The sequence below is a fragment of the Eschrichtius robustus genome, chromosome 11 (assembly GCF_028021215.1).
Source record: "Eschrichtius robustus isolate mEscRob2 chromosome 11, mEscRob2.pri, whole genome shotgun sequence".
Taxonomy (NCBI): Eukaryota; Metazoa; Chordata; class Mammalia; order Artiodactyla; family Eschrichtiidae; genus Eschrichtius; species Eschrichtius robustus.
Window position 1 is genome coordinate 22,387,058 of NC_090834.1, and position 27,949 is coordinate 22,415,006.

Sequence of the window (27,949 nt, forward strand, 5' to 3'; positions counted from 1 at the left end):
CTCTTTCTGACTTACTTCACTCTGTATGACAGTCTCTAGGTGCATCCACCTCACTACAAATAACTCAATTTCGTTTCTTTTTATGGCTGAGTAATATTTCATTGTATATATATGCCACATCTTCTTTATCCATTCATCTGTTGATGGACACTTAGGTTGCTTCCATGTCCTGGTTATTGTAAATAGAGCTGCAATGAACATTGTGGTACATGACTCTTTTTGCATTATGGTTTTCTCAGGGTATATGCCCAGTAGTGGGATTGCTGGGTCGTACGGTAGTTCTATATTTGGTTTTTTAAGGAACCTCCATACTGTTCTCCATAGTGGCTGTATCAATTTACATTCCCGCCAACAGTGCAAGAGGGTTCCCTTTTCTCCACACGCTCTCCAGCAGGCCACTCACTTTTAAAGATGGAAATACCTATAACCAAACTCAATACTAATTTCACATGAATAAATAATAGTGACTATATACCATTTTCAGAATGGTCCACCCAGGAGAAAGTTATTCCTCCAAGGTGGCTTTCATTGAATCTTAACAAAAAGTTTCCAGGCATTTCATCCTTTAGCAAGAGGTGTTCCTTCCCTTTGCTGACAAAACCTATGATGTGCCTAAAAATAGAACAAGGCTAGTTTTATCTTATCAAAGACTAAAATTTATTGCATTTGCATTTATGGCATTCACAAAGAACAGACCTAAATTTGTTCTGAGTATAATCAAAAGTCAATAGTGCCTGAAAAACTCATACAAATTAAAGTAAATATCAATATTCTATGAAGAATGTAAGAAACTGCAATTATTTTCCACACTATGACACTAAATATGCTGAAAAGAAAAAAGAAAGAGGGACTGTTGTAAATGGTGCTGCTGTGAATATTGGTGTGCCTGTGTCTTTTCGACTTGGAGTTTTCATTTTTCTGGATGCATGCCCAAGAGTAGGATTCCTGGATCATATGGTAGCTCTGTTTTTAGTTTTCTGAGGAATCTCCATGTTGTTTTCCATGGTGGCTGCACCAATTTACATTCCCACCAACAGTGAAGGAGGGTTCTCTTTTCTCCACACCCTCTCCAGCATTTATTATTAATGTTCATAGCAACACTATTTGCAATAACCAAGACATGGAAGCAAGCTAAGTGTCTATAAACAGATGAATGGATAAAGAAGATGTGATATATATATATATATATATATATTATATACATATATAAATATTACTCAGCCATAAAAAAGAATGAAATAATGCCATTTGCAACAATATGGATGGACCTAGAGATTATCATACTAAGTGAAGTAAGTCAGACAGAAAAAGACAAATATCATGTTATCACTTAAATGTGGAATCTAAAATATGATACAAATGAACTTATATACAAAACAGAAATAAACCCACAGACATAGGAAATGAACTTATGGTGACCAAAGAAGAAAGGGAGAGGATAAAGAAAAGAAAAAAAAATGTTTATCTGTTCATGTTGCAATGAGAAAAATATACCTTGGAACTAAAAACAAATGTTTAAAAAACTGACTCAGAGATAAATGAGGAAGAACAAGAAATATGCAAACACCATTTGCTGATTCTATTTCCAAGCATATAACCTTAGAAATGACTTTTTTGTTAAGTGCCAACTACATGCTGGGATTGTGCCAGGCCCCAAGGCCAGAAAGATGACTAAGATGGGACCTCTGCTCTCAAAAAGCTCCCACAAGGACGCCCCCTTTTCTTCTTACTCCTAGGTCTCATTAAAGCCAATAACCACTTCTTCCTCTAATCCCTCCTATATCCTGTCATATTAAGCCTCAATTATTTGGGGAGGGGGAGCAATTGTAACTAGCTTCTCTCACCAGGCTAAGAAGCTCTTTCCTCTTGATTGAAATTTAAAAAGATTGTATATCTTTTGCCTAATGTGTAGACTGTGTCTTCTCTTTACTCCCCAAACGCTTCTGTGGCTCTCCACCAGACTTCCCTCTAGTCATGGCTGCTTTCTTCTGGATCCAAATACTCTCCCCTACCATAATTCACCCTCTTCTTCTCTTTTCCACTATTTCTGTGAACCTAAAGCTAATGTGCTAAGTGGCCTGCTTTTCTTTTTCCACTCTCAAAGCTGACTCTTTCCTTCTGTGCTACCAAAGTTTGGAATTACAGCATAGTCCACATCTTCCAGACTTTCTTCCCTCTCGCTTCAAAGTCTCTTTCCTGCAGTCAGGAGAAGGAAGGAATTGCTCACCACCTGAATCCAAGAGAGATCCCTTCTCCTTGCCAAATGATTTGAGAAACAAATACTTCCGAACAAAATCAAACCATTTTAGGGGCAAGATTCAGCCAAGGGGAAGCACCCATTCTTCATTCTCTCTTTCTCTGTTGTATCATCTGAGTTCCCTCAGCCCTCAGCTACCTATGACTACAGTGAGATTACAGTGACAAAACAGAGTTTCTTAGGATATGCTCACTGTCAACCTTCAAGAAAGCCGAGGCCCTTGGAATTCTTCCCATACAGCTCTGGGAAAGCACAAGCTTTGGCTAGCTCATGCCTGCCCCTGCCCTTCCCCACTTTTCCCTTCTGCCCTGGACCATAGTAATGATGATTTGCATTGCTGCCAACGATAAAGGAGCAGCTATGCTGATGGCTTATGCCATCACTGTCAGGGCCTCTGCCTCAGCTACAAACTGGGCAGGGCTGGTCTCTGTGCCCAAGGCCCTGGCGCTCCATCTCTGACTGTTGCCGATGCCAGGAGAGAGCTGATTCTCATCAACATCCCCACTGTGTCTGCTTACTGTCTCCTCCCCACAACACACTCCCACCACTTCAGGGACACTTACGTCAGCAACAAGGGTACAGTCCTCTGTTTCTGCTGGCACTGTTTTGCTGACACCTTAGGCTCTCAATAGCCCATGGACATTCTAGCAAACCAATTTTTTTGGTTGTTATTGATTTTTTATTGCAGCTCCCTAAACCTAAGATTCAGATGTGAATCCATAGTTGTTGGGTCATTGGACAATTGAGTGGTAAACATTTGAATTAAGAACTTCTCTTCCATTTCTGCACTTGCCCAGCACCCCCTTTAGCTGAGCACTTGCTGCTCAGTTCCCTTTTTCCTTAGAGCAAGTCCTGCCTCTCACATAAACAGACCTTTGGCAGGCCTGTCCTGCCAGTCCTCGCACCATGTCTATATGAAATACAAAAAGCACACTAAAAAGTGCAGGAGGCGGGCTTCCCTGGTGGCGTAGTGGTTGAGAATCTGCCTGCCAATGCAGGGGACACGGGTTCGAGCCCTGGTCTGGGAAGATCCCACATGCCACGGAGCAACTGGGCCCGTGAGCCACAATTACTGAGCCTGCGCGTCTGGAGCCTGTGCTCCGCAACAAGAGAGACCGCGATAGTGAGAAGCCCGCGCACCACGATGAAGACTGGTCCCTGCTTGCCGCAACTGGAGAAAGCCCTCGCACAGAAACGAAGACCCAACACAGCCATAAATAAATAAATAAATAAATAAGTTAAAAAATAAAAAGTGCAGGAGGAAACCTAGATATGAATGAGTGACCAAGAATCAGAACATGAGTCCATAAAAGACATGCCCTGATAACACCTTTCAGATGCATTTTGCCTAACACAGTGATTCTCAACTGATGAGATGCTGCAGAAGAAAATAAGTAAGAAAAGTCGCTAATGAGAATCCTGTTTGTTCTTCCAGCCATTTGTTTCTTTTGAATAAGAGCTTTATCCCTTAATTATAGTTCGTAGTGACTATTTTTGCACAATTTCTTAGAATTCACTGTCTCATGATTGTAAACAGTCAATATTGCCACAGAATCAAAGTTCTCAATGTTGGATAGAGGTTTATTTAAAGTTAACAACCGAGCTTCACAACAGCACCACAAGCTCAAGATACAAACCAACTTCCTCATGCGCATTCTCTCAGGAGAGACAAACCCCTCTGTGGTGTGCAGATCCTTAGGGGTTCTGGGATTCTTCCAAGGTGCTTACCTACCATGCTTATTCAAATACTGCATTCTCTCTTTCCTAGGAAAAATCATTTCCCCTGAAGATTTTCTCAAAAGCTATATTTCTTTCATTCGGGGAGCCCTGTTGCTTATGTAAACCGTCTTCACTTTTCTTTGGTCAAGCTGTGTAAAGCAGAAGATGTCTGTTTCTAATTGTTTTCTTACTCTTGGCTTTGAACTTCACACGCTTCCAGCTGATGCACTCTTTAAATCCCTTCTGTCCTAGGAGTGTAGCATTGCTAATGCAAACCATGACCAGCACCTTTGGCTAGGTTTTATCTGCACAGGAATATCTTGATCAGAGATTGCAGTTCTTATATCCCGCTTGTGTAACTTTGGATATTATTTGATTTGATTCTATTAGATCAAGTTCGTGGTAGACCGTCTTCTCCTTCTGTGCTACACTGATTTTATTACACTTTTTATGTGCCAGCAGTTCTCAACACCACCACACTTAACCTCTCCTCTGAGGACCCTTCAGTAATTTATCATAAGATGGCACAGGAACTGTGCTTGGGTATCTTAGTTCAGCTTTCTCCTTATTATAATTGCTGCCCCAGTCTGCAGACATCCAAATCAAGAGGACAAATAGAAGGGGGAAAAGCACAAAACTAGGAATTAAGAGTCTTATATAAATATTGTTTATGAGTAAGAGTTTAAGGTAAACTCAATTTTCCAAAATAATTTTATTTGAGTGTATTATGTGTGAGAACCCATGAAGTTTTATATTTCAACCACTCAGTGTCTTTGAGCAGGCTCTTAATTTTTCTGTGCTTCAGCTTCCTTCTGTAAAATCAGAATGATACTGTTTGCCCTATGATCTCTTAGGAGTTCGAATCATAAGAGATGATTGCATGAGATGACTTCAAAATGTATAGAATACCACCCATAATTTGATAATATTGTCATTAGAGGGGTAGGCATAACATTGCAAGAAGAAGAAGTTATTTTCTCATTAAGTGATGTCCTCTTAATTCTCGGCGTCGGTCTTTGGATAAACAGTTCCTGTGTGGTGAAATTCCAAGAGACTTGGAAAGCATCTCTGACCCAAAGATGCTTTTGCCACCTACTCACTGATATTTGAAATGCAATCAATCACCAAGGACACATCTGTTAGAGATGAGAGGCTGGCAAAGAGAAACTTCTGAAACAGAGAAACTGACATGGATTCAAAACTATGGTGTAAATTAAAAACTTGTTCTGGAACTTGTCCTAGAGGTAGGTTTGGATGTTAGGGAGTGGGCTGATCCTTGCTTGGTATACCAGTCTTCTAAAGGATACGTATACCGGCTTTCTCTGGGCAGTGTCTCACTTCTTGGTCCATTAGTTCATCATTAAAATGGCAGGAAAAGTGGTAAAGCAGCAATTACCTCCCATGATCACAGCTGACCATCAGCCACCATAAGTATCCCCACCCTAATACAGGGGACTGCTGGTTGAGTTTGTAGGTCCACAAGCTGGGCAAGGATACTCAAAGCCCTCTTACCAAGATCATTCTGAATCACAGAATGTCAGAAATAGAAAGTCATTTGAGAGACTATAATGAAAGGCTCAGTAACTCAAATATCCACAGGGGTTAGATAGGTAACATGAATATGTGAATCAGGTGGTATGAAACAACAGGGAGTGGTAGGGTCTGTGGCAAAATAAAGAGAGAATGAATGTGCCTTATAGCGTTTAAATTCAAATCTAATTAAAAGTTGTGTTGATTAAACCAACTATGTCCACAGAGTGACCCTATTTGGCCCCAGCTGTCAGTCAGTGACTCCTGACCCAACTCCCTTGTTATAAAGGTGACCTGAGGGTATGACTGCAGTCACATGAGTACATAAGGCACAAGTTACAATGGCTCAGCTGACTGTTAAACTTCAAACTCCTCCCCCTCCAAGGAAACCCCAGTTGTTCCTGGGATGCATCACAACTTTGTATCTTCAGTCAACACATGCTGTCTGCTCTGCTCTCTCCCTTTCTCACCTCTCTATCTCCTCCTGGGCTGCTGATCTCAAAGCTGGTGAAGAAATGTTACTATGGCTAATACTGAATGTGCCTTTGTGGAAACACCAATGTATGTTCCAAGGATGCCACCCCAGTGCCTTCAATGCCACCATTTCCCAGGCTACAGAGAGGAGAGAATCTTTCTCTGTCCTATTCAGTGCTGCACTGGCACCTGGATCCCAGAACCACACTGAGTGAGCCCAGAAGAGCAAAAGGCCTCCTGTGAAAACAGCCCCTATGGCTTCTTTTCTCTGTGTGCATCTCTCATGCTCAACTCTAAGACAAATACACAAACACCATCTATCTCTGTCAGAAAGAGCCACAGTACAGGCACAGGCCAGGAAACATTTTTCCCCACCCACCCCACTACCAAATAAACAAAAGCAAATCTGCAAAGACATTGCTTTGACTAAAACACAGGAGCTTACATTAACCAAAAGAACCCAGCTTCTCTGTTTAAAGCCTCAGCATTAAGAAAACTGTCAAGTCAGTGCAGTCAGTCAGGATTTGGTTTATACCTGTGCAGCTCAAGGACCTATTTAATTGACCCTACCAGACCAAAGGAATAGGCTTCTCTAGGAAGTATTGGGTCTAATCTTCAGCAAGACAGACAAATTCTGGCAAGTCTCAACTGAAATGTTTCAGCTTCTACCCATAATACCTTTAAAAACTCTTAATCCACATTTTTTGATATATACCCATGAACATACTGAGACTTCAGGAGATGTGTCTGCAAATGATACCACCAAGAGAGTGAAAAGACAACCCACAGAATGAGAGAAAATACTTGTAAATCATATATCTGATAAAGGACTTCTATCTAGAACATACCAAGAAGTCTTGCAACTCAATGATAAAAAGATAACTAACCCAATTTAAAAATGGACAAAAGGTCTGACCAGACTTATTCCAATGAAGAGAACCAAATGGCCAATAAGCACATGAAAATATGCTCAGTGTCATTAGTGATCATGGGAAATTCAAACAATAGTCGTAGTGAAATACCATTTCAAACCCACTAGGATGGCTATAATCAAAAAGGCAAATAATAACAAATATCAGTGAGGATGTAGAAGAATTGGTACTCTCATATACTGCTGGTGGAAATATCAAATGGTGCAGCCACTTTAGAAAACAGTTTGGCAGCTCCTCAAAATGTTAAACATAGAGTTACCATATGATCCAATAATTCTACCCTTAGCTATTTACCCAAGAGAAATGAGAACATATGCCACACAAAAATATGTGCAAGAATATTCATAGAAGCATTTTTCATAATAGCCAAAAAGTGGAAACAATCCAAATGCCTATCACCTAATGAATGGATAAATAAAATGAGACATTCAAATTAGAGAAAGAACAAAAAACCACAAAGTTAGCAGAAGGAAAGAAATCATAAAGATCAGATCAGAAATAAATGAAAAAGAAATGAAGGAAATGATAGCAAAGATCAATAAAACTGAAATATGGTTCTTTGAGAAGATAGACAAAATCGATAAACCATTAGCCAGACTCATCAAGAAAAAAAGGGAGAAGACTCAAATCAATAGAATTAGAAATGAAAAAGGAGAAGTAACAACTGACACTGCAGAAATACAAAGGATCATGAGAGATTACTACAAGCAATTATGCCAATAAAATGGACAACCTGGAAGAAATGGACAAATTCTTAGAAATGCACAACCTTCCAAGACTGAACCAGGAAGAAATAGAAAATATGAACAGAACAATCACAAGCACTGAATTTGAAATTGTGATTAAAAATCTTCCAACAAACGAAAGCCCAGGACCAAATGGCTTCACAGCTGAATTCTACCAAACATTTAGAGAACACTTAACACCTATCCTTCTCAAACGCTTCCAAAATATAGCAGAGGGAGGAACACTCCCAAACTCATTCTACAAGGCCACCATCACCCTGATAACAAATGCAGACAAAGATGTCACAAAGAAAGAAAACTACAGGCCAATATCACTGATGAACATAGACGTAAAAATCCTCAACAAAATACTAGCAAACAGAATCCAACAGCACATTAAAAGGATCATACACCATGAACAAGTGGGGTTTAACCCAGGAATGTAAGGATTCTTCAACATACGCAAATCAATCAATGTGATACACCATATTAACAAATTGAAGGAGAAAAACCATATGATCATCTCAATAGATGCAGAGAAAGCTTTTAACAAAATTCAACACCCATTTATGATAAAAACCCTCCAGAAAGTAGGCATAGAGGGAACTTACCTCAACATAATAAAGGTCATATACGACAAACCCACAGCCAACATCGTCCTCAGTGGTGAAAAAATGAAACCATTTCCACTAAGATCGGGAAAAAGTCAAGGTTGCCCACTCTCACCAGTTTTATTCAACATAGTTTTGGAAGTTTTCACCACAGCAATCAGAGAAGAAAAAGAAATAAAAGGAATCCAAATTGGAAAAGGAGAAGTAAAGCTGTCACTGTTTACAGATGACATGATACTGTACATAGAGAATCCTAAAGATGCTACCAGAAAACTACTAGACTTAATCAATGAATTTGGTAAAGTAGCAGGATACAAAATTAATGCACAGAAATCTCTTGCATTCCTATACACTAATGATGAAAAATCTGAAAGTGAAATTAAGAAAACACTCCCATTTACCATTGCAACAAAAAGAATAAAATACCTAGGAATAAACCTACCTAAGGAGACAAAAGACCTGTATGCAGAAAATTATGACACTTATGAAAGAAATTAAAGATGATACAAACAGATGGAGAGATATACCATGTTCTTGGATTTGAAGGATCAACATTGTGCAAATGACTATACTACCCAAAGCAATCTACAGATTCAATGCAATCCCTATCAAACTACCACTGGTATTTTTCACAGAACTAGAACAAAAAATTTCACAATTTGCATGGAAACACAAAAGATCCTGAATAGCCAAAGCAATATTGAGAAAGAAAAACGGGGCTGGAGGATTCAGGCTCCCTGACTTCAAACTATACTACAAAGCTACAGTAATCAAAACAGTATGGTACTGACACAAAAACAGAAATATAGACCAATGGAGCAGGATAGAAAGCCCAGAGATAAACCCATGCGCCTATGGTCACCTTATCTTTGATAAAGGAGGCAAGAATATACAATGGAGAAAAGACAATAAGTGGTCCTGGGAAAACTGGACAGCTACATGTAAAAGAATGAAATTAGAACACTCCCTAACACCATACACAAAAATAAACTCCAAATGGATTAAAGACCTAAATGTAAGGCCAGACACTATAAAACTCTTAGAGGAAAACATAGGAAGAACACACTTTGACATAAATCACAGCAAGATCCTTTTTGGCCCAGCTCCTAGAGAAATGGAAATAAAAACACAAATAAACAAATGGGACCTAATGAAACTTAAAAGCTTTTGCACAGCAAAGGAAACCATAAACAAGACCAAAAGACAACCCTCAGAATGGGAGAAAATATTTGCAAATGAAGCAACTGACAAAGGATTAATCTCCAAAACATACAAGCAACTCATGCAGCTCAATATCAAAAAAAACAAACAACCCAATCCAAAAATGGGCAGAAGACCTAAATAGACATTTCTCCAAAAAAGATATACAGATTGCCAACAAACACATGAAAAAATGCTCAGCATCATTAATCATTAGAGAAATGCAAATCAAAACTACAATGAGATATCATCTCCCACCGGTCAGAATGACCATCATCAAAAAATCTAGAAACAATAAATGCTGGAGAGGGTGTGGAGAAAAGGGAACCCTCTTGCACTGTTGGTGGGAATGTATATTGATACAGCCACTATGGAGGACAGTGTGGTGGTTATTTAAAAAACTAAAAATAGAACTACCATACGACCCGGCAATCCCACTACTGGGCATATACCCTGAGAAAACCATAATGCAAAAAGAGTCATGTACCACAATGTTCACTGCAGTTCTATGTACAATAACGAGGACATGGAAGCAACCTAAGTGTCCATCGACAGATGAATGGATAAAGAAGATGTGGCACATATATACAACAAAATATTACTCAGCCATAAAAAGAAACGAAATTGAGTTATTTGTAGTGAGGTGGATGGACCTAGAGTCTGTCATACAGAGTGAAATAAGTCAGAAAGAGAAAAAAAATACCGTATGCTACCACATATACATGGTATTTAAAAAAAAATAAAATCGTCATGAAGAACCTAGGGGCAAGATGGGAATAAAGATGCAGACCTACTAGAGAATGGACTTTAGGACATGGGGAGAGGGAAGGGTAAGCTGGGACAAAGTGAAAGAGTGGCATGGACATATATACACTACCAAACGTAAAATAGATAGCTAGTGGGAAGCAGCCACAGAGCACAGGGAGATAAGCTTGGTGCTTTGTGACCACCTAGAGGGGTGGGATAGGGAGGGTGGGAAGGAGGGAGATTCAAGAGGGAAGAGATATGGGGATATATGTATATTTATAGCTGATTCAGTTTGTTTTAAAGCAGAAACTAACACACCATTGTAAAACAATTATACTCCAATAAAGATGTTTAAAAAAAAATGAGATACATCCATCCAATGGAATATTATTCAGCAATAAAAAGGAGTGAAATACTGACATATACTGCAACATGGATGAACCTTGAAAACAGTATGCTAAGTGAAGGAAGCCACTCACAAAAGATCACTTATTATATGATTCCATTTATATGAGATATCTAAGATAGACAAATCTATAGGGATGGAAAGATTGGTAGTTGTTTAGGACTTGGGGAAGGTGTGTGGGGAAGAAAAGGGAGTGAATGCTGATGGGTCAGGATTTCTCTTGGGGTGATATTCATACAACTCTTGCGAATATGGTTATACCATTGAATAGTACACTTAAAATGAATGAATTGCATGGCATGTGAATTATATCTCAAAGAGCTGTTTAAAATATATTTTTTTAAACATAGAGAATGTGACATGTGAACAATTCAAAGCCACAGAGTACTTAGTGACATAACCAGGTTGGCTCCTCCCAGTCCCCAATTGTAAATCAATAGTAAGATCTATAAAATTGGTATAGATAGGGATATGGATATAGCAACAAAAGTAAACACAGGTTTTCAAAATGTTTTAAATTATTATTACCTTCCATACTGAAATAGTTTGACTCACAAAAAGTTTCTGGAATAGTACCATATACTCTTCTCCCAGCTTCTTCCAATGATAATATCTCATATAACCATATATGTTATAGAAACAAGTTTTTAAATCATCTCCTAGTGTTCTTCTCCTGTTCTTTGTGACACATTTCTTTGTGTTTGAGAGTCTTCCATCTGTTTTTTTCCTTGCCTCCAAGTTTGCCAAAATAGGACAAAACCTCCTTCACCACCAATACCACAGACTAAACAAATACTGCTTGAAATTCCTGAGTTTGTCTCTAATGCCCATAAAAGGTAAGTATTGCCATTGTATGCCCAGCCTCCTTCGAAATTTCCGTCAGGAAGGTACAGCCCTGTGGCCAGATGCACCACAGGCTGCAGAGCACAGCCTCAGGCTGAGGGTCCCAAGCGGGATAGGGTCTCCTGAGCTCATAACTGACATCTGAGCTGTGCTCACCAGCCTTCAGAAGTAGGAGGCGAGAGAGCAAGTGTGAAGGAGGGTGTGAAAAGCTGCACTTGAACATTCATCCCAAGGGTGGGAAGTGAGAAATGAGGCTGATGAAATTTCAAGTGAGGAAAGAGTAAGTCAATAGCAATGGATGGGTCATGGCAGTCAAAGTAGATCTTGGGAGCAAACAGGGACAGAATGCAATCCTCAAATAGCTGAATGCAAACGTGAGAAAAATGAAAAAAATACTGGCTCTGTGCCAAAGGTAACATCCAACCAATTTCTAACTGCAAAGTAAAATTCATAAAATATAAGGAAGCATTGGGTCAGTCAAGCTGATTTGAATAGGAGAATACAGAATATGAGTGGCATCCTCAGAAAGACTTTTCAGAGTTCTCTTGCAAGCTCTCCTGGCACCACTGCTCTGCCATCATCTCTTAGATGCTTTTTAAGTTCAGCTAGAATTCTGACAACATCGGGTAGTGGCTAAACCAGGCCTTAAATCCCCATCTATTCCAGCTGTATTATCTTGAGCTAGTTACTTTCCTGCTGTGAATTGACTGCTCACCTATAAAATGGGAATACTAGCAAATAGCACCTACCTCACTAAATGGTTGGTGAGGCTATATGAGAATAAGCATGAAGAGCACTCAGCATAACACTGGCTGGAAAATGCGCCAATAAATAGTGGCTGTAATTAACATAAGCACTCTTTTTCAGTGAAGAACCAAATCCATGCATGGCCTTGGAAGATCTCAGTCCCTCCAGCTGAAGATGCACAATATCCCCCATGAGCCCATCCTGATTGCTCTCCCACTTTGTCTTTGAGACAGGAGAAGTGAGTTAAAGCTTTGAAGCTTTCACCTCTCCACTGGTCTGTCCTCATCCATTTCTGGACAATAAGGGCAGTTAAAATGCCTTTGAAGACATTGCACGTATAATCTCAACTACAGCCTAAGTGAGGACTGCTGGGAACCAGAAAGAACAGAGACCCCTTCCCTTTACCCCTCATCCCATCCCCCTTGGAAGTAGTCACTGGGAGAGGGCTGGAACTGTTTAAATAGAAAGCTGCAGAGATGGCACTTAAAGTGGCCACAGGAGATAGAGTCAAACCACTATAAGAAGTGCAGAGATTTCAACTTCAGAGAATGCAAAGGGCAAGAGGCTTGACTTTTAGTTATGTGGTCCCATCCCCTTCTCTGCTATTGCCTCATTTCTGTATTCTCTTTACAAACAAACAAACAAATCATCCAATTTCATTTATATGAAATATCCAGAAGAGATAAATCCATAGAGATATAAGTAGATTGGTGTTCGCTCCAGCGATCAGGGAGAGTGGAGAATAGGGAAAAACAACTTAATGGGTATGGGGTTTTATTCTGAGGTGATGGAAATATTTTTGGAAATAGCTAGAGATGGTGTTTGCACAATATTGTGAATGTACGAAGTGCCATTGAATTGTTCTCTCTAAAATGGTTAATTTTATATAAATTTCACCTCAGTAAATTACTTTAAAAAAAGACCTTCCTGAAAAGAGTTGTTTCTACTTTCTACTCGAATTGTTCATCTCTCAGTTTCTCTGAACCTCACACAAATCGGGCTTTCACCTCCATCACTCCACCCAAACTGCTACTGTTATGGTCATCATGACCTCCAGGATACTAAATAGCATGGTCACTTGTAGCCACATGTAGCTGCAAGGAAAGCGGTAAAGCGTGGTCTTTATTCCAGGCAGCCACATCTCAACTAAAATCAGCCTTTTTATTACTAAAAAAGAAGGGGGAAATGAATAATAAGGAATAACTAGCAGTCTCTGGCAGTCTTCTTAAGGGTAAACCATTTGAACACTGGAAATGAAATGTGTAGCCTCCAAATTTGGGGAGGGTGGTTTTAAAAGAAAAACATTAGATCAGTTCCATAGAAGATAAAAAAGAAAAAAAGAAAAGAAAAAGAAAAGTTTTGATAAACAGAGAACACAAAGAGAGAGGAAATAAAAACACAACCATTAAAACACAGAGATTCTTTCATGTAATTGGTGCATTTCATCTAAGTTATCAAATTTGTGGACAAAGAGTTGTTCATAATTTCCCTTTTACTATCATTTTAATGTCCATGGGATCAATAATAATGGCCCCTAATTCATTTCTGATATTAGTGATTTGTGTCTTCTCTTTTCTTAGTTAGTCTGGCTAGAAGTTTATCAATTGTATTGATCTTTTTCAAAGAAATAGCTTTGGTTTATTGACTTTATTATGTTCTTGTTTTCCGTTTTATTGGTTTCTGCTCTGATTTTTATTATTTCTTTTCTTCTGCATACTTTGCATTTAATTTCTTCTTTTTCTAGTTTCCTAAAATGGAAGCTTAGGTTATTGCTTTTAGGTCTTTCTTCTTTTCTGACATATATATTCAATGCTATAAGTTTCCCTCTAAGTACTGTTTTTGCTGCATCCTGAAAATTTTGAAAAGTTGTATTTTCATTTAATTCAAAATATTTTTTAAATTTCTCTGAGACTTCTTTCTTTGACCCATGTATTATTTAGATGTGTGTTGTTTAATCTCTAGTATTTTGGATTTTGCCAGCTTTCTGTTATTGATTTCTAATTTAATTTCACTGTGATCTGAGAGCATACTTTGTGATTTCTATTCTTTTAAGTTTGTTAAGGTGTATTCTTATGGCTCAAATTTTGGTCTGTCTTGGTGAATGTTCCATGTGAATTTAAGAAGGAGGCGTATTCTGCTGTTGTTGAATTTAGTAATCTATAAATGTCAACTAGATCCAGTTGATTGATGATGCTATTTATTTCAACTATATCCTTATTGATTTTCTGACTTCTGTATCTGTCATTTACTGACAGAAGGGTATTGATGTCTCCAACTATACATTTGTCTATTTATCTTTGCAGTTCTCTTAGTTTTTACCTCAGGCATGTTGATGTTTTATTAGTGCATACGCATTAAGGATTATTATGTCTCCTTGGAAAATTTACCCTTTTGTCATTATGTAATGCCCCTCTTAATCCCTTGATGATTGTCCTTGTTCTGAAGTCTGCTGTAAGACAGAGGTTTCTATATTAGATACAAAATCAAAATAAAGTTCTTTACTGTTTACAAAAGAATCTACTAAAGAAAATTTTACACAGAAAGGTTGAAAACAACATGTTGGTAAAAACAAACAAACAAACAAAACTAACCAAAAATATTTGGTGTGGTGATCAGGAAAAATAGAATTTAAAAAGTAGAGTATTAAAGTAGAATCCAATAGAATTAACAAAATTAACAACTTTAATTTGCAAAATATAATTTAATCTAAGAGGGATACTATACAATAATAAACATGATGTAACAAATATATATGTGTATGTACCTATCAACTTAACCTTAAAATACATAAAGCAAAAATTAACCTAATTACAAAAAGAAATTAATAAATCTACAACACACTATTTTAGAAAGAACAAGCAGACAAGAAAATTGTAAGAATGAATAAATTTGAACAATATAATTAACAGATTTAACCTGATGGATATATAGAGAGAGGACCCTGTACTTTAAATAAAGAATATGTTTTTATTTTTCAAAAAGACATGAATCAATTTCAAAAAAAAAAAAGGCTACATATTGGTAATTGTTTTTTTCTGCTCAAAGCATATTCGACTTTAGGATACTGATTCTGTGATTCCATAATATTTACTTTTGAATAGGACCATGGTAAGTCAAATTCAAACATCCAAGGCTGCTCATATAGGTCATTTGAAGGGAACACAGACTCATAAATGAAACCTCACAAAGTAAGTATCAACGTTTACCGAAGAATCAATATCATTTAGAACGTTTTCCCTGATACTGCAATTAAACAAGAAACATTAAAAATGTTTTTAAGTAAAACATTTCATAAAGAGAAAAGAAAAACACAAATCACACAGCTTTTCTCACCATTGTCAGGAAATTAGTCTTCAAGCCACTGTCATCCACAAGAAGAGTGATTTTAACAATTTAAATATCTATTCCTAAGTCATAATCATATAACTCCATATTCTTACCCAGTTTAAAACTTTTCCCCTTCTCTGGCTCCAGCCTGCTTCACCCAGGAATTTACTAGAGGAGCAGGGGATAGCTGATTTTTTTCTCCTTCTGTGTCTTGCTCTCCACTATCTCTGCCTCCCTCTCAGGTTGCCTCTGAGCCTGTAGAGTTGGGGGTTGGATGGAAGGGATACAGGAGGAGGAGAGATAAGGAGCAGGGAACCTCTCACCTGCACAGACCTAACCTGGAGATGGTACTCTGGGCATGGCAGATGTCCTGCTAACCACTCGTCTCTGAGGGCAATTTGTGGCTTCCTCAGAGACAATCCAAATGGGGTCCTTGGGTTGCAACTGCCAGTCTGATCCAGGCACAGATTCACTCCAGTCCTTATGCTCCCCCAGTTCTAACAGGGCTATTTCAGTGTACTTGAGTTCTTTCCTTGGGGCACCCTCTTTATGGCTTAAGAAGAAACAGAGCAGAATTACTCCCCTTCTCCACTCCCAGAGGTGGGGTAGGGACAGGGAAGTGAAATACACAGCTCTCTGCCATCTCTCTACACAGACTTCTTCTATTGCCTTGGCCTCTAACTTGATCTCTCTAAAGAATGATGGGCTAAGGGTACCCAAATGAGTTTTGTGTCACTCTCTTTGAAAGTCTTGCATAGGTGGTCTAAACACTGTTTTGGGATCTGGGGTAGTTGGCCTATTGTTCTGGGCCTTTGAAGCCAGAAAGAGGGCATTTTAACAATCTGTGACATGACCAACATTGTTATTAAGCAATGGGACAAATACATCTAGAAGGCCATCTTTGCCTTGATGAGTCTCCACTTCTAGAAACATACATTATACATCTGCACAGTATTCCCACCTTAACCCCAAGGCATCAGTGTTGTGGATGCCAGGAAGCTGTGGCAGCAGGGAAGGGAGATCATCTGGAGGCAAGAGAAGATCCAGTCTTTTCAGCTTTCCTCACATTTTGAACACTTGGTTAGCATTGTGAATTTACAGACTGCTTTCTTCTTTTGTTTCATTTCATACTCATGGTGACCACTGTGAGTCTGTGTTATTATCCCAATTTCTTTTTACAGTGTAGTATACTGAAACTCAGAAAACCGAATTCTTGGTTAAGGTTATGCAGCTGGTTTAAAGCACAGAGGAACTTGGACTCCTGCCTTCTCTCTAGGACACCATACCCTAGACTGTCTGCATGTGAGGCCCACAGTTTTACCTTCTTCTTACCAGCAAGTTGAGATGAAGTAGATTTTCAAAAGGCAATATTTCAAAAAAAAGGGGGCTGAATAATCCTGCTAGAAACCACCATCATTCAAATTAAGAAGTTCCACTAAGTAGTTACATATATATTTGGAACTGTATATTGCAGAATATCTTAGATATATGGTTTTCTAGGAACATGTTTGTCATGTTTGGTGTTCTAGCTCTGAGGTTGGAGATAAGTCTCAGAAAATATTGGTCTAATAAGAAAGAAACACTAAGTAAAAGGCTCCAGATGGACAGTACTCCAAGTTGGATTGGACAAAGGTTTTGAGTAAGTTTGTGATTTATCACATGTTAATTTTCAAAGTAAATTAAAATATTTCCTTGAATTTTGTGGCCCCCAAATCGTGTGACTGCTTATGGCAGTGTCCCTGCCAGCTGCAGCAATTTGGAAGAAATAAGTGACCTCTCAAAAGAGTGAGCGAGAGAGTTCAGGGTGGTATCAACAGTGGGGGATGAGACTACTTGGATCCCAGATGTGTCTGGGTAAATGAATTTTCTGAGGACCCATCAGCACAATGTATAAGACAGACTTCAGGACTGTCACTACTAGCTTATTCAGCATGGATCTGTAGCAAGCAGGACCCTACGGGGCCTTCCCGGGACAGACCCCTCCTCCATATCCTCTGCTGTAGCTCCTCTCTGAAGTACATAGGTAATAGTATTTTATGCATATTTCCTGAGTTTTTCAGATGCTAAAAACCACCACCAAATGGAAGAAATGAACTACTTGATGATCATGAGCACATAGCCCCCAGATCTTCTGGCATCTAAGGATTGATCACCATCAGCCAGACAACTGTGCATGAGCTGATCACATATCCTGGGATGCCCCTCCCTCACCTGACCGTTAAAAATGCTTCGCTGAAAACCTTCGAGGAGTTCAGGGGTTTTTCTGAGTGTGAGCCACCCATTCTCCTTGAATGACCCTGCAATAAACCTTTCTCTACTCCAAACTCCGATGTTTTGGTACTGTTTGGCCTCACTGTGGGTCGGGCACATGAACTTGTGTTCGGTAACAGATCCTTTATTGATTGTCACATCCCAGTTCAGGAGAGCAACAAGCAGGGATCCTTAGCTGAAATGACAGCAGTTCTAACTACTTTATCATGATTGCACTACTTGTGTTTTATTAGTAAAAAACCAATTTTTTTATATCTAATTTAATTCCAATTAGAGGAAGAGAATTAATTATATGACTGTATGTGGGACACTTTGTTTTTCAGTTTTAGCTGCCTAGAAGCAGAATCATTTTTAAAACACCTCCAAGTAAAAATAAATTAAGGAGTAGTTTGATCACACAGATATTCAGGGAGCTGATTCAAGCCCAAGACACATAAGCTGGAAAAAATGTACTAAACTGCTTGGGAAAGGGAGTTTCAAGTGCTCAGCATCACAGAAACAGCACTGAGATTGAGCAACTGGGGCTAAACCAAGGTCCACGAGCCTTTCTCTCTGGTCCTCAGTTGTCCCATCCACAAAATGGAGCCAGCATACAAATCTAAAAGCACAGAAGTCCGTCAACTATTTCATAAGGTCTATTCAGGAGGTTACATTTATGGTTACAAGATACCTGTCCATGAAATTCCCTGCAGTGAATTGAGGGAGAGAAAAGGAAAGGTATCTGGGTCTTGTAAGAGGTAGAGGCATAAAGGGGAATAGCTCCTGGGGAGAGCTGCCTGGGTATAAATCCTAGTACAGCCACTCACTGGACACGTGACATGATCGGGGAGATCATTACCCTCCTCTGTGCCTCAGTTGTGTCATCTTTAAAACCCCATAGGGTGGTTGTCAAGATCAGACAAGTTTGCATTGTAAAGTGTTAGAATAGAATGTGGTACGTACTAAGTACTCAGCAGGTATTATCTATATGTATTCTTCTTTTACATACACGCAGAGGTACACAGACTTAACTTGAGGAAACATTCAAGGTGGGACAGAAGGAAGGGTGAGGCAAACAGTGTTATCTAGATTATGAAAGGGAAATCTGATTATATCTGAGTAGTATTTAGATGAGCAATCATCGGTATTTGATGCTCTGTGATTTACAGACACCGTACTGGGCACCTCACGGTCTTTGATGTTCTCAACAGTCCTTCAAGGTGGATAGTAAGATATTACTACTCTGCTCATTTGCAGATGAGGAAAGTGAAGTTCGAGTAAGTTGTCCAAATCCATACGGTGACAGAACCCCGATTCAAACTCAAGCCCATCTAAGCTACAGAGACCTGAGGTTATTGTTTCAGAGTAAACGGCGGCTCTTCTCTGCATGGCTGGGCTGGGCAGGCACTCTGCTGAGTGCTTTCCTTTATAGAATGTTTCCAGACCTCTCGGCCCACAGAATGCGGACACCACCACCTCTACTTCTTTTCTCAAAGAGCTGAGCCAAGCCTTCTACTTCATGCTACACAGTGCTCACCAACAACAGGGAGGTGGGACGCATCTGAAATTTTTCAGAGTAGGAGTTGAGATGACATTGCTGACAACACTCAGATATATTTATTTTCAGCCATGCCAACTGGCACTGTGGCACCTTGTTGTGAATAATGAGCCTCATTCAAGTTGGAAGGTTGACTCATCACCTGTCAGGGCTAACTAATGAGCCTTGCTGACTGCAGCCTGAAGCACTTGGAGACGGTCCACGGACCCTCTCTCATTAGTGCCAGGGGGCGCCCCACCCTCCCCTCCCAGCATGAGCACACCTCAGGGCTTAGAGTCCCCAGAGCCACTTCCAACCACCACCCTGCCCGCAGTGAGAAGGCAATGCAAGGAGAGATGCACGCATAGCCTAATTACCCTAACTAATGGCCGGTCACAGCACGAGAGACTGTGAAATCTTTACCTAGGGGTGGGTTCCCAGGCTTGCATATTTATTTTTAATTATGACATCTCATAAAGTTACAAGAAGTTGGAATTTGCCTTGCGGTGACACTTAGGAATCCCAAATCCTGTAGTATTTTGTTTATTTTGGGTGAGTCTTCTTATTAGGCATGCTCCCCAGCAGGGCCGACCATTTGTGGTCATCACACATCTCATGTTTGCTTGGCTGCAGCAAGAAGCAGTCTGTTGCAATCACTGGTCATTTGTATCTGTTCAGAAGATTTATAGGGAGAGGGTATTATGGCAGAAAACAAGTTTCTAAGATGAGGCTTCAGGGCTCAGCTCTGCAGTCAACCTGCTTGCAAATTTGTGTGGTCCCTTTACTTCTCTGGTCCTCATTTTTCAAATGTGGTTTTTAAAATTATGGCTAAATTAGGTGATTTCTAAGGATTTTGAGATAATCAAGTCTATCCTCCGACTCTAGAAACAACCACACCTGAGCCTTGCCAAGGGGAAACTATTCTGTTTAAAATCCTGCAGAGAGAAATGTTTCCTAGCCTCTCCCTTCCTGGCCTCCTGTCCTAAGACACTCCTGGAGTTGACAAGCTTTCTCATAAGCGAGGTGCTTTCTTGAACATTCTCTTCATGGCAACCTTTCTACATCATTAACTGTGGTTTTCATAAAACTTGAGCTTATTTATTATCAGAAACCTGTCCCTCTCTTTCTCTCCTGTTAGAGCTGCTGGGACTATGAATTAAGATAACCAGGGGCAGAGCAATTGCCCCCTCCCTGCAGAGTTACCTGACCCTTGCAGATAGGAGAAAAAAGTGAGGGAGACACCTTTCTCCATCTCTCCTCCCAGGCTAAACCCCACTTGTGCTGTCAGGGACATCATAAAAAAGTAAACAAGATCAAAGAGTTTGAAGGCATATAGACAAGGTTCAGTTCTCAGCCTTGTACTTTCTACTTGTGAGATATTGGTTGAATTTTCTCTCTGAGCTCTGTATCCTTATCAATGGAATAAAGATAAAAATACCTGCCTTGCAAGGTCGTTTGAAGAATAACTATGAAAAACACAAATAAAGGGCTTACAACCACTCAGACAATTCCAAGAACTATCAGAACTGAAACCTAAGTCCCCTGATTACCAGTCATGTCCTCTTTCCCCATCTGAAGATGGGGTCGACCCTTCCTTTCTAATCAGGGTCCCCCTGTCTTCACTTCTTACTCAGAGGTGGTGCTGTCCAGACTCAGACAGACGTGCCCATTCAAGGATTCCAAGCCAGATTTTGAACTGCACTGATGGCCAATCCTTAACACAGGCAGGAAATTCTGTGGCAGGCAGCTTGTCAGTAGTGTGAAAACCCAGGAAGACACTGGAAATGGAAGATTGTGGTGTGCTCTGGGGAGTGGAAAGGGAAGCACTCCTATTCCTGATGTTGGCACAAAGACCTGCAGGGGCCATCCTGCTCTGGGGGAAATGGTGTATCATCTGGAGACCAGTCAACACTCATTTGCCTCCTCCAGTCTCTAAACCGTGGAAACCTGCAGCCCTCAAACATGTTTCACTTGGCCCACACAGTGGTTTTGAAAAATCATATTAGTTGCCAAGATTTAAAAATTCATAGAGTACACATCAAAATTCGGGTTTACAGTTTTTTTTCTTTTATTTTTAATCTAAATATTTCTGCATAGCAGCAATTGCCCAGGGTGGTGTAGATGCAGGCCCTCTAGGCTAGAAGCTCTCTCCCTAGCCTCCACCCTTCCCTGTAGTTATAACTCATCTTCTTAATGTGATACTCAATGACTCTTCCAGGGACCTGAGTTGGAACCTGATTCATTTAACAAATCTTGTGCCAGGTACTGTGCTGGACGCCAGATGTACAAAACAGACTAGTGAGATACACAAACAATAACAATGGAACCCAGGAGCTCTAACAGACATAGACAAAGGGCTATGGGAATCCAGAGGTGGGAAAGACTAATTGCCTAACAATAATATCAACTATCATCTACTGAGTGCTTACTATATGCCAAGGATTTTGCCTGATTGAGGAATCAGGGATGGCTTCGCAGGAAGGTTTCCCTTCAAGAATAAAAAAATTGTCAGCTAGAGAAAGATATTTCAGACAAAATTGAATATTCAAAGGATCGTGAAGAAGCCAAACAGGTTCAGTGAACAAAGGAAAACTGCGTAGGATAAGAGAAGGGGCTACAAACTTAGTCTGGGACCAGAGGGAACCCGAACTCTGTCTTACAACCAGTGAGAAGGCATCCAAATTCTAACCAGCTCCTCTATGGCCCTTCCTGAGGGCAGGCTTAGATAGAGGTAATGGATCAAGGATCCTGAAAAGGAGAAGGGGCAGAGGGATGGAGCCACTACTCTGTCTGGACCTTTGGGAAAGAATGCTGGTGTAAATTAGCCTAGTCTGGTCCCCACCACCCCTCACCCAACTCTCCTATAGAATATGTTCAGGGAATTCAAAGTTGTATGTATATTAGTCCAAGTCCAAAATGATACGGAAAGTGAAGCTGGTGCCAAACATACTGACAGTGCATTTGAAACCCAGTGTGATTCATTTCCCTCTCTCTTGAGTTGACCATACTCCTCCCCCATCAGAACAGATGTTTGAGTCTTTGTAAATGTCTGTGAACATACATCTCTCCACTCAAAGCCATGCTTAAAATACCTTTCATAAATATGTGCTTTCATCACTCTTTCTTCTAGCATTTTCTCTATTTTCTGTTAAATCCTTCTTTGTGAATCACTTCTTTTTTGGCAACACTCATTCACACTAATAAGCAAAGGGGTCACAGGGCAGGTCTGGGGCCACTTTGCCATGCAGATTATTTAGGAGAAGCAACACGAGAGCCCTTTGGGAAATTCTTGCATGTAACTAAATCAGAAAGTAATATCCTGTTTTGTCTGCACTCTGCACTAGTCCTCATGTGTCCTGTAGAGGAATCCCGGAGTTTGTCCCTGCTGGCTGAAAGATAAACAAACCGCTGGCTCCCAGCCCTACCCTCGAGCTGTCCTAGGGAATTACACTGAAAACAAAGTGTCATCAAACTGAACCAAAAAGATGGAAACAAAACCTTAAAGATCTCAGTAGCTGCTAACTTCACTTCTTGGAACAGAAATTTTGATTTTTGCATTTTTGAAAGACAAGCATTTGTATCAAGAGTATTTGACTCTCAAACTTTTCATTTAAGAGGATCCCCTTTTTAGCTTCCAATACTTCCAAGAACTCTCCAGAATACTCACTGTCAATATCAGGCAGTTGAGAATAGTAATTCAGTAAGAGTTTTTAGAGGAATTTTAATTCTATTAATTATAACAGTATATTTATCCGCCCATTGAAAATGACAATACATATACATGTAAAGCATCTCTCTTCTGTTCGGTCTGAGGTGTTGCCAACAATTTCTCGGAAAGCATTTTGATCATGGAGGCCTTTGCAAGAATTTTCTTTCCCACACTCCATCCCCAACAGGAGTCCTCCACCCACAGATTGAAAATCACCGTGACTCAGAAGAAACAGCAAGGGTGCAGTGTTTTGTGTTTCTTTTAGGTTTGTTTTTTGTTTTGTCAAAGGACAGAATTCACTGTGATATCTGTAGAAAACTACTGGGATTTGGTGAAAGTCCTGTCACATTGTGCTCTCTGTCTGCCTTCCTCCTGTTTGAAATATCTCCTCAAAGGGTAGGAAACTTTGAAGGTCTCTTTTATCATTTATTTTATCATTGGGTAATCTTGCTTTAAGGTCTGTGGCTCCATACTTAGTATCTAGTACTGTGGTTTATCCTTTGGGATTTCAGGAAGGGCCAGAGTTATCTGGACTTAACACAAGAAGAAACATAGTAATGAGGCTTGAAAGAGAATCTTAGGTCAACAAGATCCCAAAGTTCTGTAAAGAACTTAGCAATAAACCACATTCATTATTTTACCACATACTGATGTGCACACCACGTGTCAGGTAATGGGAGGCAAAAATTTAAAACTCTGGCCTCAAGGGAGTGAAAGAAACAAGGTGGGGGTGTTTTTGAGCTTATTTCAGAGCTGCAAGGCACAGAAATCTAAATGAGATAAACTCCGTGAGAGGCACAGATGAAGTGTCATAGGAGTTCAGAGACAGGAAAATGGTCGTCCACCCAGGTGAGATCTGGGTAGGCTTACAAAGAAGCAGTATTTGAGTTGAGCCTCAAAAGACAGGGAGATTTGGACATTCTTTAAATCCCATGCTGGCTATAATGTTTGTGCTTTGGGTCCAGAAATTAGAATTTTGGGGAAATAGCCACTTGCTTTCACTTAATCAGGGAAAGTTTTTCAACAGGATATGTGAAGGAATCTTTGAAAGAAGGTAAAAGGCACACTCCTCTTACCAGACAAGACAGTTTACAAGCCTCCTGACTGTGTGTGCTGGTCACAAAAATTCAGGTTCCAGTCAATCTGAGTGAATGACTTTTCCTGTTACATGTAGAACTGTGTCTCTCTCAAATTCATATGTTGAAGCCCTAACCCTCAGTACCTTAGAATGTGACTGTATTCAGAGAAAGAGTCTTTCAAGATGTAATTAAGGTAAAATGAGGTCATATCAGTAGGCCCCAATCCAGTCTGACTGGTGTCCTTATAAGAAGAGGAGATTAGGACACAGACCACGTGAAGACATAGTAGAGAAGATGTAACAGAGAAGAACAAACCTGACTCCATATTGGATCTATTCCTTTAGCTCTAACATTTGTGATCTGTTTCCTGTGCTTAGTCACACTGGTTCTGCACCTTTTGTAAAATGATGTTGCCTATAGCCTGAAATATACAGGATAGCCCATTCTCAAGACTCTGACCTTTAAAGGTGTAACACTTTTCCATTCACATAGAGATAAAAAGTTGCAGAACAGAGAATAACAGTTGTCTTGTTGGAGGTTTACAGGAACATTGTGACCTGACCTACTTGGACAGCTGCAAGAACAAAGGATTCCAGCATCAAGAAGTTTGCAACAACTAGCCATACCCCACTTTCAGTGTAAAAGAAGGCTGAATATTAACTTAGGTAAGATGGTTATTTGGGACACTAGTCCACCATCTTCTGGGTCTGCTGGTTTTCCAAATAAAGTCACTATTCCTTGCCCCAACAACTGTATTGGCTTTTTGTGTGGCGAGCAGTACAAGCTTGGACTTGTAGCAAAGAAGGTCATCTACAAACCAAGGAAAGAGGCATCAGAAGAAATTAACCCTGCTGAAACCTTGATATTGGACTTCTAGTCTCCAGAACTGTAAGGAAATACATTTTTCTTCTTTAAGTCACCCAGTCTGTGATATTTCATTATGACACCCTTAGGAAACTTAACCATTCACTGTAATAGTTTCCTGATCTTAGACTCATAATGCCTCCTAGATTAGCATTTTTACTATACATCTTTATGCAAAAACCATCAACATTTTATACCTAATCACCTCCCTGGCTTCATCTTTCACAGTCCTTCCCTACTTCCCGCCCGAGCAGCCCTCCCTACTTTCCCACTTCACGTTTCACTCTCTGCACTCACAAGAAGAGTCATTACCTTATGTCTTTTTCTATACCTTCTCCTTTGCCTAGAATGTTCTTATGCTCTCTTACTTATTTTGGGAGTTCCCTGTAATTCTTCAAACCTCAGATCAGAAGCACGACCTCTGAGTAGGCTTCCCTGGCCTCCTCTATCCAATAATTAGATCATGTCCTCCTCTATATTCTGAAAATAATCATGTTATTGCACTTATAGTGATATTTCACTTTCCTAAACACTGACCTCTTTTATAGACTATGTCTGGTTCATCTCTGTAACACCTAGCATCATGATTCCAGCACCTAGCACAGATCCTAGCACACAGCCAGTACTCAATAAGTGCTTATTGAATTGAACAAATAATTGAATAGGTTATCATCAAATAAATTCACATTTTAACAAGCATTTTCTCCATAGCAAACTCTGATGTGAGACAACACAAAAATACGTCTTTTTGCTTGCCATTACATTGATATAGCATTTAACTGCTTGTCAAACACTTTTATGATTGTCAAATATAAGTGTTAGGAACTAAAAGTGACCTTAGATCCTGGACCAAGCATCTTCATTTGTAAAGGAAGAAAATTAAACAAAGTGAAGAAATTTATCCAAAGTCACATGGCTAGTCAAGTAGAAAACACAGAACTAAAACACACACTGACATCTAACCCAGCGCTCTTCCACTTATCCAAATTTTAGTCATTGTTTCAAGACTAGAGCAAGTCCCAGATCCTTCATGGAGCCTCTTCTGATTGCTCCAATCGATGCCAGCACCTCACTTCTCTAGAGTTATGTTTGGCCCAACTTATCTTGGCTCTTACTCTTGCTTTTACACTGATTGCTCCATGACTCATTTTTCAGAACAGGTCCTAAGTCAGGAAGACATAGAGCCAAATCCAGCTCTTCATCCTCCAACACACACACATACACACTCACACACACAGAGGTAGACAGACATACATGCACACATACTTGAATACTGACCAAAAATAAACTGGGGTGGGGGCTTCCAAGGGAAGGGAGATTTCTGGGACACTTGCAGGCAGGACGACATCTCTAGGGCTACAGTAGAAGAGGTTCAATATGGGGCAGAAGGAGCCTTAGCCCAGGATGTGGCAGGTGAACCCTTTAGTGGACCTTCTTCATGGTTAGAACTTCTGAAGGGTCACAGATATGAGAAAATATGTACTGTTTAGATCTTGTGGACACTAGGGAAAGCCAGTCACCTCAGGGTATTTAACAACCTCACCCATTTCCCTAAATTCTAGGTGTGCCAAGATGGGCAGAAGGTAGAGAAGCCCTGCTTTGTCATCCTTGCCCCATCTCTGGCTGTTCCACCCAGATTGCCTAGTGCTGGCTTGTGGTATGGACAGAATATTCCACGAGCTACCTGCAGTTTGTTGTGACCAACAGAGCCCTGGCAACTTGAGGTCACCCTGTGACAGTCATGAGTGCCCTGGGGCCTACCGATAGCCATTAAACTTTACCTTAGGGAATGCTATACGGTGTTCTGGGGTCATTGCCTGAAAGTGTGAGTGCAGATTTTGGGGGGTGTTGCCTGGGAGAAGGTTTTCTGGGCAACTAAACATAAAGTGAACTTTATTGGGAAAAAGAACTTGGCATTTTATTTTCTGTCCTAGATTAGGAAAAGTTAAAATTTCTGATAAATTCATATCATTCTGAAAAGAAAGACTGAAGAACTGGCATTGTCTTTGGTGGAGGTTATCCTTGAGACCAAGCTGTCAGAATATTGAGCCTAGAAGCAAATAGAAAACTAAATAGGTCCCACTCTTGGAGGTTAAATAGACTTGCTAGAAAAAGAACTGAGGGAAGGGAAATCTAACATTTGAAATTTTGAAAACTATTTCTGTTTGCCAAGAACTCTATTTACTGTACTTATGGGAAAAAATGTAAAAGTAGCTTGAAGTTTACATAGATAAATTGTCATTGATTTTAAATAAACAAATATGAATTCTGTCCTTTTGCCCTTAACAATACCTGGAGTGGAGGGCAAGGATGAAGCATATATATCTTTCATGTAGGCACCAGGTCTTCAAAAACTATCTATCAAATGAAAAAATTAATGGATTGTTGAATTTTGTTAAGTTGATTTTGTTTTTATAATCTCCCTCTAATTTCATGTGTATCAGAAAATAATTTTCTAATTTAGTAGGTCAACTATTCTGAACTACGGCATTTAACATTTCCCTGGTAGATTCATGAGCAAGACCAGTCTCTTCACTCTGGGTTTCTCAGTCTTAAACTGCTTCTGAGTGTGTTTAGTGGTTGACACTACTAATTTGTTTTAGGACTGCTGGGTATAACTCCCATGGTGGTAACTGTAAGAGCTAGTATTTAATGAATGCTAGTACCAGACACTGCGTGCCAGACACTATGCTAACCACCTTACATGTATTATTTTACTTTATTCTTCATAAGTTCTAGAAGATAGGTGCTCTTATATTCTCCTTCTTAATCTTAGGAGACAACGTGTTAAATTACTGGCTAGCAAGTGAATAAACCATTGAGTTTCTCTCTTTCTCTCTCTGCTTCTCTCTCTGTCTCTGTCTCTGTCTCTCTGACTCCAAAGCTTAAGCTCCTGTTCATTGTGCTAAACCCACCCCAGTAACAGGGAAAAATATAGGTTCACAGGACACAATGTCCTGTGCATATGAAGTATATGCTGTATAGACCTACC